The sequence below is a fragment of the Lissotriton helveticus genome, chromosome 1_2 (assembly GCF_964261635.1).
Source record: "Lissotriton helveticus chromosome 1_2, aLisHel1.1, whole genome shotgun sequence".
NCBI classification, from domain to species: Eukaryota; Metazoa; Chordata; class Amphibia; order Caudata; family Salamandridae; genus Lissotriton; species Lissotriton helveticus.
In genome coordinates, this window is record NC_136058.1 from 26,874,959 (window position 1) to 26,887,180 (window position 12,222).

Consider the following 12,222-nt stretch of genomic DNA (forward strand, 5'->3'; position numbering starts at 1 on the left):
GTGGGGTGCACTGGGAGGGAGAGACAGTGCGAACAGGCCTCTCCCGCCTCCCCAGGTGGAGACTTCCCAGCTGCACCCTCAGCGCTCCAGGCGCCCGGAAAACGGTTCTTCCACTGTGGCCATGCTGCAACGTCTCGCCCGGCAGGGTGGAGCCCGTCCGCTCATGTGACCCCGCGATCGCCGGTAGCTGCCGAACTCTCAAAATGGCGGTCGACCTGGCAAGAGCGGGCCCAGCATAAAGAAATGGCCCGGTCACTGGTTGACTCCACCACCGTAGTCCTCCACGACCTTGAAGATTCTAGAGGAGCCGCGGGAGTCTCCGACCCCCGATGGGGAATGACTGCCATGATCGCCCGTGGAGTGACGAAACTGTATCCGCGGGACGTCGGCGCTCCCATGCTGGCGCCAGCCTCACTTTGAATTACTAGAATCCTGCAGACCTCACTTCCGGTGAAAGCACAGTGTGACCCGGTAGGAAAAATTATTGCACCCCCTCCCCTTTTTGACTGATAGGTCAAACCACCGATCCTTTCCTTTGCCCTTTTAACGGAACTTTGGACTGCCTCCCCCTCTTTTACATTTTCTAGAGAAAACAAAACATTAACCACTACATTAGCATAGCAGTTGACACCAGAACTGTTTTCAAATTGAAAACCAACAACATCTTCAACAGAATCCTTTTTGTTTCTGCTGTGACCCTGCTACAGCACAGGCATTGTCCCCAGCAGTAATTCTGCAATGCCGGTAAGAATAGCTGTGGTGCCTACTGGACTCACTCACCCCCGCGGCGCCCCACGCCGTTTTTTGCTGGGCGGCAACTTACTAGACATCACTTTCGTGCCATCTAGATTTCAGCGCGTTCTGCTGCCTTGGAACTATTCGCACAACAGACCGCTACTGACAAGAATATTTCATTATTGGTGCTGTCAATTTCAATAAATCTATTGGATAATTAAAAAGAAATTGCCACGGTCTCTTCGTTGTTTAAATGTTTTTACTGTTTTTGTTTTGTTGTATATATTTATATGTTATTAAAGTTTTATATACCTACTACTTTGTTGGAGTGCTATATATTTTTAATGTGACACATAATTGTAAAAACTTTGATGTACAAAGAGTCATTCCTGGAATCTTCCGCTTCAGGCTCGGTCCCCTCCCCAATCACAATACAGGATGGTTTTCAGATAGTAGGAACACGTGTGGTGTGACGGATCTCATCGAGTGTGGGCCTTGATCTACTATAACTCCTTTGAAAAGGGGTGATTCTTTACAGCTGGGGCCATAAACTACATCTGCAGGGCTAGCTGATAGCCTGGACAATCGGACACAGAGAAAGAGGAGTGTCAGAGGGTGCGGTAGTGAATAGGGCGAAAGGGAGGTGTCGGGCGGGCACAGAGTGTGATTCTCAGGGAAGAGCAGCGCAGATGGGGGGAGGTTTATTGCCCATGCATAAGACAGAGAGCGGTGGTGACCAGTGCCTAGGGAAGATGCTTGCGTGGGTGAGGAGCCATGCTACGAATCGACAGCGTGCAGAGAGTGGGTCTGGTCAAGACACCTAAAATGGCTGCCGTGCACGACAAAAGTGTGGCATTTCAAAAAAGGCAAGATGGCGCAGACAATGTTTTTCAACACTTCCTCATTTCCTTCGAATCGAACGTTAACAGACGTTGGGGCATATTACCAAAGTTAAGCGATATTTATCGCTAACGATGCTTACCAACCAATTTTTTACCACTAAGCATCGTCAGAAATTATCGAAGATAAACCTTACTATTATCAAGGTTTATCGCAAATGCGATAATAAACGGCCGCAATGCATGAATATCGCTAAAAACTCAGCGATATTCATGCATTACCGAGCTAATGCTCTTAGCCATGTTATCCACCTCCCATTGGATAACATGGCTAAGAACTGCTCAGGGCAGGTGTTACTTTTTGGAGATATTCGCGCTTAGCGCGAATATCTCCAAAAGTTGGTAATAGGAGATAGATATCTTGCATGTTGTAATGCAAGTTATTGTGGTATATGGAACTCATACCATAATCTCTCAGGAAAGCAGAAACTGATCCTTTTGGGACCGCCTAAAAAGGCCTAGGGGGTGAGGAGTACTCTACTTTGCCCCCTTTTCACGTTCCGAACTATTTTATTTTACTCTCTTCTGTAATTACACAAAATACCAGCGATAAGATGCATCGGAGACACACAGTGAGAGAAAGGAGGCCGGAGATGAAGAAGACATGTCAAATACACATTGGAGATAATATAGTGGCAGAAGGGAAGTAAATATGAGTAAACTTACCATGTAACATAAAAATGTTGCACTCTATACTATAAGTCTCATTTTATACTACAATCACTTCGCTACAACCTCATAAATTAAAAATAAAAATGAATAATGTCTCAAACAATTTTTGATTTCTAAATATAAATGTATTCTTCAGAATTTTCTAAATTTGAAAGAACTAGTAACATGTCCTCATCAGCAATGTCCTCATTAAAAGTCTCCAATGATGATTCTTGTAACTCTATGGTCTCCAAACACTCGATAAATTCGCCATCAAGAGATTGATCAAAAAAATCATTCAAGTCATCTCCTCCTTGTGACAATATTTCATTATTGGTGCTGTCAATTTCAATCAATGTAGTGGAATCATTCAAGTCATCTCCTCGTGACAATATTTCATTATTGGTGCTCTCAATTTCAATCAATGTAGTGGAATCATTCAAGTCATCTCCTCCTTGTGACAATATTTCATTATTGGTGCTGTCCATTTCAATCAATCTAATGGAATCATACAAGCCATCTCCTCCTTGTGACAATATTTCATTATTGGTGCTCTCAATTTCAATCAATGTAGTGGAATCATTCAAGTCATCTCCTTGTGACAATATTTCATTCTTGGTGCTGTCCATTTCAATCAATCTAATGGAATCATACAGGTCATGTCCTCCTTGTGACAATATTTCATTATTGGTGCTCTCAATTTCAATCAATGTGTTGGACAATTCAAAAGAAATTGCCACGGTCTCTTCATTGTGAGCCATTTTATTTTGAAATTGCTTGCTGTAAATTGCAGAAAAAAATAATCACTTTCATTTATCGTTTTTAGTAATACATAATATAAAACTAACTTTATCAAGTATTTAGTATAACAGAAGGACTGCAAATAAATAACAGAAAACATTTTTCAAATTATCTTCAAGTGTACAACATAGTTCCCCTTACAAATTAACAACTCACCTTTTTAAAAGTAGCAGAAGTGTTAGTACTGTGTAAATCAAACACCAGAAATTCACCACCAAAAATTCCTCACAAATGTACCTCAGACAGTAGTATCACAAAATGGCTGTGGTTTCCTCTCATTTGACATATATACATAACCAATTAACTTTCATCACACACAAATACAAAACCAAAGTAACATTTTAATTGGTTCTAAATTTCAACACTTTCAAATGTGTTTTCCCCATGCAATTTTCCATAGGACATTTACATACGTCTACAGCCTGAATGGCTGAACGGAATTACACCAAACTTGGCAAAATGGTACATCAAACCTAAGAGGTCAGGAAGGATCTACTATGCCCCCTTATGGTCATTTCCCCCTTCGCTTTGGCCTCCTCTTGTCTCTCAATCCTACCGAGGGACAAGATGGCGGCCGCTACGGACTGTTTGGAATGTTGACAGACGCCGGAGAACCAATCAGCTTCGCAAAGCTCCGTAACGCGAAAAGTACGCGAAGCGGAGCGCTGTTACAGATATATATCTTTTTTTGAACGTTAATTTCTCAAAATCCACTGGAGCACATATATTGAGACCTAGCAAAGGCACATCGGGCTACCAGTCCCTAATATTTTGCCAAGTTTCGTGCAAATCCATTCAGCCGTTCGATTATTATTATTTTGTTTTTTTTTTGCCCCGCGGGGCCCTTTTAAAACCTCCACATCAAACCTAGGGGGTCAGCGAGGATCTACTATGCCCCCTTATAGTTATTTCCCCCTTTGTTTTGACCTCCTCTTGTCTCTCGATCCTACCGAGAGACAAGATGGCGGCCGCTACGGACTGTTTGGAATGTTGACAGACGCCGGAGAACCAATCAGCTTCGCTTCACAAAGCTCCGTTGCGCGAAAAGTCCGCGAACCAGTGCGCTGCCCGGTCCGCTGTTACAGATATATATCTTTTTTTAAACGTTAATTTCTCAAAATCCACTGGAGCACATATATTGAGACCTACAAAAGGCACATCGGGCTACCAGTCCCTACAATTTTGCCAAGTTTCGTGCAAATCCATTCAGCCGTTCGGGCTAAAAGTGAGGCCACCCGCCCTATGGAAAACTCAATGTTAAAAACACGTTTTGGGACCCCCCTTTTTTCTCGGCCCCCCCTTGACGAACCCCCCCCAAATTTTCAAGGGCTGCTCAGAAACAAAATGTGCCATTTTCCTGAAAATTTCAGCCAATTCCGTCCACAAACGCCAAAGTTATTAGACATAGAATTTTCAAAAAACCCATAGAGAAAAAATCCTAACTATATATACCTACTGGCGACCGCCAGTAGGTAATATATATATATATATATCTCAGCATGCAACTTCTTGACACTCCCATCAGGGCAGGTCCGCGCTGGGGAACAAATGGCACTGATAGAAAGCCGTGAGCAGTTGATTGGATGGAGGTAAGGCTGAATTCAACCTGTGCTCGTCATCAGCAACCCACTGGGGGTTTTAAAGACATCTAAAGACATTTTGAGGCTATAGAGGGTCCTACTAAAGGAATATTTGACTGCAAAACCAGCATGCAACTTCCTGACACCCGCTGAAGGGTGGCAACTATTTTATCACTACAAGCGCATTGAAAACTGTGCTGCTGTAACCTACCTGTGAGCCAGTGAGCAAGGGTTAGTGAGCCTGAAACGAGTTTGGCAATGGAATTTTTGCTTTGGAGGCATGGTCTTGTGTTCTGCAGTCCAACTAATAAAGGACTGAAAATCACGCTGTGTGTGGCGCTTCAAGTGAGAGCTTCTTTCGTTTGGATGTGTATCGGCCCACTCCACACAAGAAGCGCCCCTCTGCTTATCTGGGCAGGTCCGCACCAGGGATCAAATGGCGCTGATAGAACGGCGTGAGCAGTTGGTTGGATGGAAGTAATGCTGAATTAAACCTGTGCCTGTCATCAGCAACCCACTGGGGGTTTTAAAGACTTCTAAAGATATTTTGAGGCTATAGCGAGTCCTTCTAAAGACATATTTGACTGCATATACTAGCATGCAACTTCTTGACACACCCAGAAGGGTGGTAACTATTTAAACGCTGCAAGTGCATTGAAAACTGTATTGCTGTAACCTACCTGTGAGCCAGTGAGCAAGCGCAAGTGAGCCTGAAACGCGTTTGGCAATGGAATCTTTGCCGTGGAGGCATGGTCTTGTGTTCTGCAACCCAACCAATAAAGGACTGAAAATCACGCTGTGTGTGGCGCTTCACGTGAGAGCTTCTTTCGTTTGGATATATACAAATATACATATAATATATCCAAAGATGACAGGAACATTACAGTTAGGTTCAGATTTCACCAGAACGAAACCAGTGAAATTCAGCAGTTATAGTTATCCGAGTTAACTATAAAAAAAAAAACGGATGCCCCCGCGATGCACACTGCTCATGATCTCAATTATTACATCATTCATGACATGGTCAGTGACATCCCTGTTGACATCTTAACTGACATCAGTGATGATATCACTGATGGCATTAACCAGTGATTGTGAGTATCTTCTAAATGTTTTTATGTGTTAAATGTGTATACTAAGGTACCACAACATTTAAATTAGTCAACCTTGTGTACTACTAATGAGTGATTCATTTTTTAACATTGTTTATGTGAGTCGCTTTATGACTCAGTATCCATGAGTGATTGGGTATGGGTGTCTGAGGGACTGTACAGGTGTGTGAGTGGGTGTATGAGTGGCTGTATGGGGGTTTAATTGGTTGTCTGAGTAGCCATATGAATGACTTAGTGGGTGTGTGAGTGGCTGTATGGGTGAGTGAGTCGGTGTGTCAGTGGCTCTATGGGTGGATAAGTGAGTGGCTGTATGGGTAGGTGAGTGGGTATGTCAGCGTCTGAATGGGTGAGTGAGTGGGTGTCTTAATTGCTGTATGAGTTAGTGAGTGGGTGGGTGAGTGACTTTATAGGTAAATAACTGTGTATATTAGTAGCTGTTTGGGTGAGTGAGTGGCTGTGTAAATGGTTGTATGGGTGAGTGACTTTTTGTATGATCAGACTCTATGAGTGAGTGAGTATTTTTAGTGACTCTATGGATAAATGAGTGGTTGTGTAAGTACTTGTATGGGTATGTGAGCAGACGTATGTAAAAAGCTGGCTCTTTATATAGTGTACTAAAATTAAGTACACTTTGCAGAGAGGCCAGTGAGTCTGTGTTGGTTTACAGAGGCAAACATCGATAATACTAAGCTCTATTTATGGTAGTGTGGGCAAGCAGTTAGGTTTATCAGAGGGCAGTGTTAAGCATGTGTTGTACTCACAGAACCACTAAATGAGACACACATCCAAGAATACATCTGAGACCAATTTTCAAAAGTTGCATTGAATATTATGCAATTGTTAAGACCAAAATGTTGCTTTAAAGGAAGTACTTTTAATGTTATGATTTTTTAGAGTCCGCAAAATATATTACTTTTGTGAGCAATGAAGTCAATTGAGAAAAGTGGAAAATACAATCAGGCACTGCTCTCACAAATTTCTCCTTCTCATTTTAGGTCGATAGCACGACAATGTCCATTGTTCCAGCAGCAGAAGATTGGGAGCATCCCGGCTTCAGTCTAAAGCAGGGTGCTGAGGGTGTTGGTAGCTGGTGCGTTACAACAAGGGGAGGCACTTGAAAAGACACTGCACAGAAGGACTTAAAGTTTAGTCTGGGAGTTTTCACTTGCGTTAGGAGGTTGCAAGGTCCTCAGGACCATGGGAGCACAGGTGGGTCATCGTTACTTGGGCTGGTCAGGTCGGGTGCAGATCAGATAGGTCAGCTGAGTGCGATGCATCGATATGTGCTTGCGGTCAGTAGCAGGCAACTTGGAGAGCCAATCTCCGAACACTTAGGCCACTCACAACATATGTCTCAGGGGTTTCGATGTCCCTTGATGGGTGCTTACTTCTTGGCTACTTGAAGTTAGACTCTTTGTTTTGCTGTTTGCTGAAGGAGATTAGTACCCCAGGTATTGGTTCAGTGCAGCTCTGGAAAGTCTTGATGTCTCCAAACTTGGTGGAGAGACAGATTTGACCCGCTTGAGCTGGTGTACCTCTTCTGATTTGGGTGCTGCACAGGAGTCACCGAGAAGCAGCAAGTCGACAAATCAGATTAAGCATGATCGGTACCTGCAGTGTACAGGGGGTGATGCCTTAACTCCAAGGGAGGTTCTCTGTGATGTCTTGAGGACTGGAGGAGCTCAAGGAGTTTTTAAGTCTTCACAGGTTCAGGACGAGACTGCACAACCATGATTGTTGAGTCTTTGAGTCTACAGACAGTGTTTGGTGCCAATTTTCTCCCTGCAGCAGGGCTTCCGTTCTTGGGCAACAGCTTTTCTTCATCCTTTTCTTCTTCTTGTCCGTCAACTCCTAAGTTCAAGGTCCAACAATGCCTCCTAAATACTAAATGTAGGGGTATTAATGGTGGAGACAGGTAGTGGGCAATGGGCCACCTACCTTTAGGGTGTCAACACCCTCTAAGTGACCACTTCCTGTGGGAAGGGGCACTGCCCTAACCCTGATAGGTTGTTTTCCCAATGGTGTATTTTCAAAAGAGCGCTCCACATGGTCAGCCACACGTTAGGGGTGGTGCTGACTGAATGTGAACACTTCTCCTAATCTAACTTATTGTCCCACCTGTTATTCCACCAAATTTGGAGCAAGCCAATGGAGTTGACATCCCCAATATCTGGGAAGACTTGACTGTACTTCATAGGCTGCATTGCCTTTCAAGCTTCTCGCTCTGGAAGACCATTCCTGCCTGGAGTAGGTGTAAAGCTCCTCCGCCCAGAGCAGGCTTAGTTTCTGGCCACTGAGAGCACGGGCTTTCACCCCACAAGGACAAAAACATGTATGGTAGTAGCAGGCTGGCTATGACTAGTCAGACCACACCAGTGCTTAATAGGTTTTCAGGGGACCCGCTAAAGGGTCATCCATGGGCATTTATTAAAAAATCCAACTTTGGCATCAGTGAGGATTTAATAGGATGAGATGTTTGGTACCAAGCATCTTAAGTTACAGTTAAGGAATCATGGATCTAGGAAACTCATAATGACCAGCATTCATCCCATGTACTCTCTATGTCTTTCCTTTGCACTTATAATCTCTAAGAATTGCTTAGATATTGCAGGTTTATATCTGATTATGCCAATATGTTCACATATAGAGTATAGAGCACCTATGCTGTAAGGCCTGCTGTGGTGGTAACTTACCTATATCTCATGAAGTGTATGAGGGCATGGCACAAAGGGCTGTGGGCCATGTCGACTCTACGGTTTTCTCTGAACCAAGACATGCAACAAGCTGTGGCAGTGTGCATGGTCTTGGTAAGGGGTATCTAGAGTGGCACATTTTGTACTGCAGCCACAGTGATTCCTCTCTACTGTCCATGCCCTAGGTACCAGAGGTACCATTTACAAGGGACTTACAGGGTTACTGAACGTTGTACCAATCATTTGACAGTTTAGCGAAAGAAATTTGGCACTGAGAACCTGGTTTGCAGGGACCCTGTGCACTTACAGTTCAAAAACACACCAGGCATGAAGCAAAAAAGGGGGGCTAACCATATCAAAAGAGGTGCTTTCTAACACTGTGTGAGTGGGCATATGAGAGGTTGAATGGGGAGAGGGTATGTGAGAGGTTCTGTGGAAGATGTCATCAGTGATGTCATTTGAGATGTAACAGCAAACAAATCATGGAAGAATGTTGACAATGCAAACATTCTCCCCCAGTCAAAAGATCTGGGTTAAATCCATTGTTCTTTTGCCCACTATGCCACCCCATTGGTGACCCAGCCAATGCAAATCATTCTTGACCCTGTGTCACATGGGAACAGTCCAGATCAAACTGTCAGGCCAGGTCCTCCCTTGACCATAAACAAGCTTCCTGGGACAGGTTTCAGTGTATGTCACCCTTCTTCAGCCAGGATAGCTTGAATCAAGTGGCACAGTAAGCAAGTGACTCATGTCAGGGCATTCCCATCCCACTTAGGGTGAAAAATGTTACAGCAAATAAATGATGGACGGAATGCTGACAAAGTAAACATTCTCCCCAGTCAAAAGATCTGGGTTAAATCCATCATTCTTTTGCCCACTACACCACCCCAGTTTAGACCCAGCCATATGCTAATCAGTCTTGACCCTGGGACTCATGGGAACAGTCCAGACGGAACTGCCAGGCCAGGTTCTCCCTGGACCTGAAAAAAAAGCATCCTGGGACCGGTTTCAGGGTATGTCACCCTTCCTCAGCCAGGCTAGCTTGAATCCAGTGGCACAGTGAGCAAGGGACCCACGTCTTGGCATACCCATCCCTCTTAGGGTGAAAAGTGTTACAGCAAACAAATGATGGATGGAATGCTGGCAATGCAAACATTCTCCCCCAATCAAAAGATCTGCGTTACATCCATTGTTCTTTTGCACACTACGCCACCCCAGTTTGGACCCAGCCATATGCAAATCAGTCTTGACCCTGTACCTCATGGGATCAATCCAAACTGAAATGCCAGGCCAGGTCCTTCCTGGACCAAAAACAAGCATCCTGGGACTAGTTTCAGGGTATGTCACCCTTCAGCCAGGATAGCTTTAATCCAGTGGCACAGTAAGCAAGAGACCCACATCTGCCCATACCCATCCCACTTTGGGCGAAAAGTGTTACAGCAGTCATTTGAGATGTAATCAATGAATTTACTTATCATGTCTTGAGTGATGTATTATTTGAGGTCATAAGTGGTGCCCTGCTGGGGCATAAGTTATAGTTTGCTCAGGTAACTATAACTGCTGAATTTTACTGGTTTTGTAAGAATGACATCTGAGCTTAAGTGTAGCGTCACTGTAACCTTTGTTTTTTCAGTGAATTTCTAGGGTTTTTTAAAATTCGATTTCCTTACTATAACGTCCCTGTAACCTTTGTTTTTTTCTGTTCATTTCTACAGTTTTTCAAATTCAATTTCTTACTATAGCGTCCCTGTAACCTTTGGGTTTGTACAATGTTTATTTCCTAACTGTACCACTAACCTTTGACACTGAGGGGCAGATTTACAATAAACTACTGCAGCTCCGCAGTTCATTTTGCTGCGCCGCGCTGCTTTAATTTGGAAGCGCAGAGATACAACATATTAACAACAGCATGTTGTATCTCTGTGCTTTCCCCTTCGCTAGCGCACAAACTGCTGCCATGCGCCAACGCAGTCACCCTTGCACCTTGCACCATAGTGCAAGGATGCCTGCATCACGGGGATGATTGTTTATGTGCAGGAAGGGGTCCCTTCCTGCACGTAAACAATCAGAAATGTCATTTTCCAATTTTTCTGTGTGCTTTATTAGCACACATAGAACTTGTAAAAGGTAATTTATTTAAAGGATTGTTTAGGGGCGTGGCCAAGATGGCACAACAGTAGGACGCGGAATTCTGGTCCTCCGGCCCCACCAATCTATTTGCCTTGTATTTGCCCCATTCCACGCACTGCAATCAACAGGACTTTGAAGCACACAGCCTCCTGATCTCACTGGTAACTCGCAGAGGCGAAATCCTGTGTGCCTGAGCTTGCTTGCGGGACAGTTCTACAGACGGTTCTGGGGCACCCATGGTCAAAACCGAGGCCGAGACCGAGGCTGCAAGATCGCTGCCTGGATGACCCACGCCCCCAATGTTGCAGTGCAGGCCCGGAGGGTGCCGGATCCCCCGCTCCACAAAGGCGACTGCTCACACCGCTGCCCGGAGGCGCGTACCCCGGAGCCTGCTGCCTCTAGTGATTGTGAGCTGGGCAGTGATTGCGGCCTGCTGGAAAGCCGCCATTTTGCCTGGATGCATTGGGACTTGGTTGCACGGCTGCCGCTGATGATTTGCCCTGTGACCAGCAACTGAGGGCTCTCTTGTGACCAGTGTGGTGTCCAGGCGCCGGAGGTTGGCCCCCTGAGTGCTCCCGCGTAGCTCCTGAAAACTGGCAGCGGATCGTGGAGCCCTCGAGTCAAACAGCTGATGCCTTCCTTTTGCGATGTAGGAGTAAGTGGGCCATTCTGACTGCAGCAGGACTTTCTCACCCGACCACAGCAGACAACACCCGGTGAGTTGCGCACTGCCTGGGCGCTAGAGCCTCCACCTCCTGGCGCGCCCATGCAGCTCTTCTTTGAACGACCCTGGGGCTGGAGAAGTTGGCAAAGCAGCGTCTTGGTGAGCCGCCGCTCCCCTCCCACACAGGCTCAGTGGAGGTCCGACCCGGAGGCGCATTGCATGACTGGCCCAACACAGAATAGCACACAGAGGGGGAGCACCCCTGGTGTGGCGACCGGCCTACAACGCCCTTCAGCACGGCGCCCTGTTGACTGCCTAGAACAACGGTGTAAAGTGTCCCTGAGATGGGCCCCGCGGGAGGTATCAGCGTGGCCTAAAGAGCCCAGAAGCCTAGATAGCCCCCTACACGCCCTGCCCAATGCTGCCTCAGGTCCAGACCCGGACTCCTGGTGAGACACCATAACGAGTACTGCAGTGATGCTTCTAGCTGGCACGCCCGTTCCGCCTCCCACACATTGGTGTGCAACAATGGCTTCAACCCACGCAAGAAAGGAGAAATCCCTCAAGGAACTCTTGCTTAAGCAGCCCGGGAGAACAGAGGTATCCCAAGGACTCTCCAAAAATCAGGGGCACGTAGACTCGATCACAGAGGCAGATAGCCCAGCAACTAAGGCCTTCATGCTGGAAGTATTCTCTGCCATCAAGGAGGATATACTAGAGCTGAAGAGCCAGCTGGCATCAGATCTCAAGGAGGTGCGCTGAGACGTCGACGAAGTAGGCGAAAGAGTTGCCGTCCTCGAAGAACACGTACTGGCGAGAGAAGACGATATGCATCAACTACAGCAGGAGGTCCTCCACCTATGGGACCAGAATGTAGATCTCCAGGCCTAAGCGGAAGATCTCGAAAACAGATCCCGTAGGAATCACATACGCATCCGAGCAATACCCTGTAAG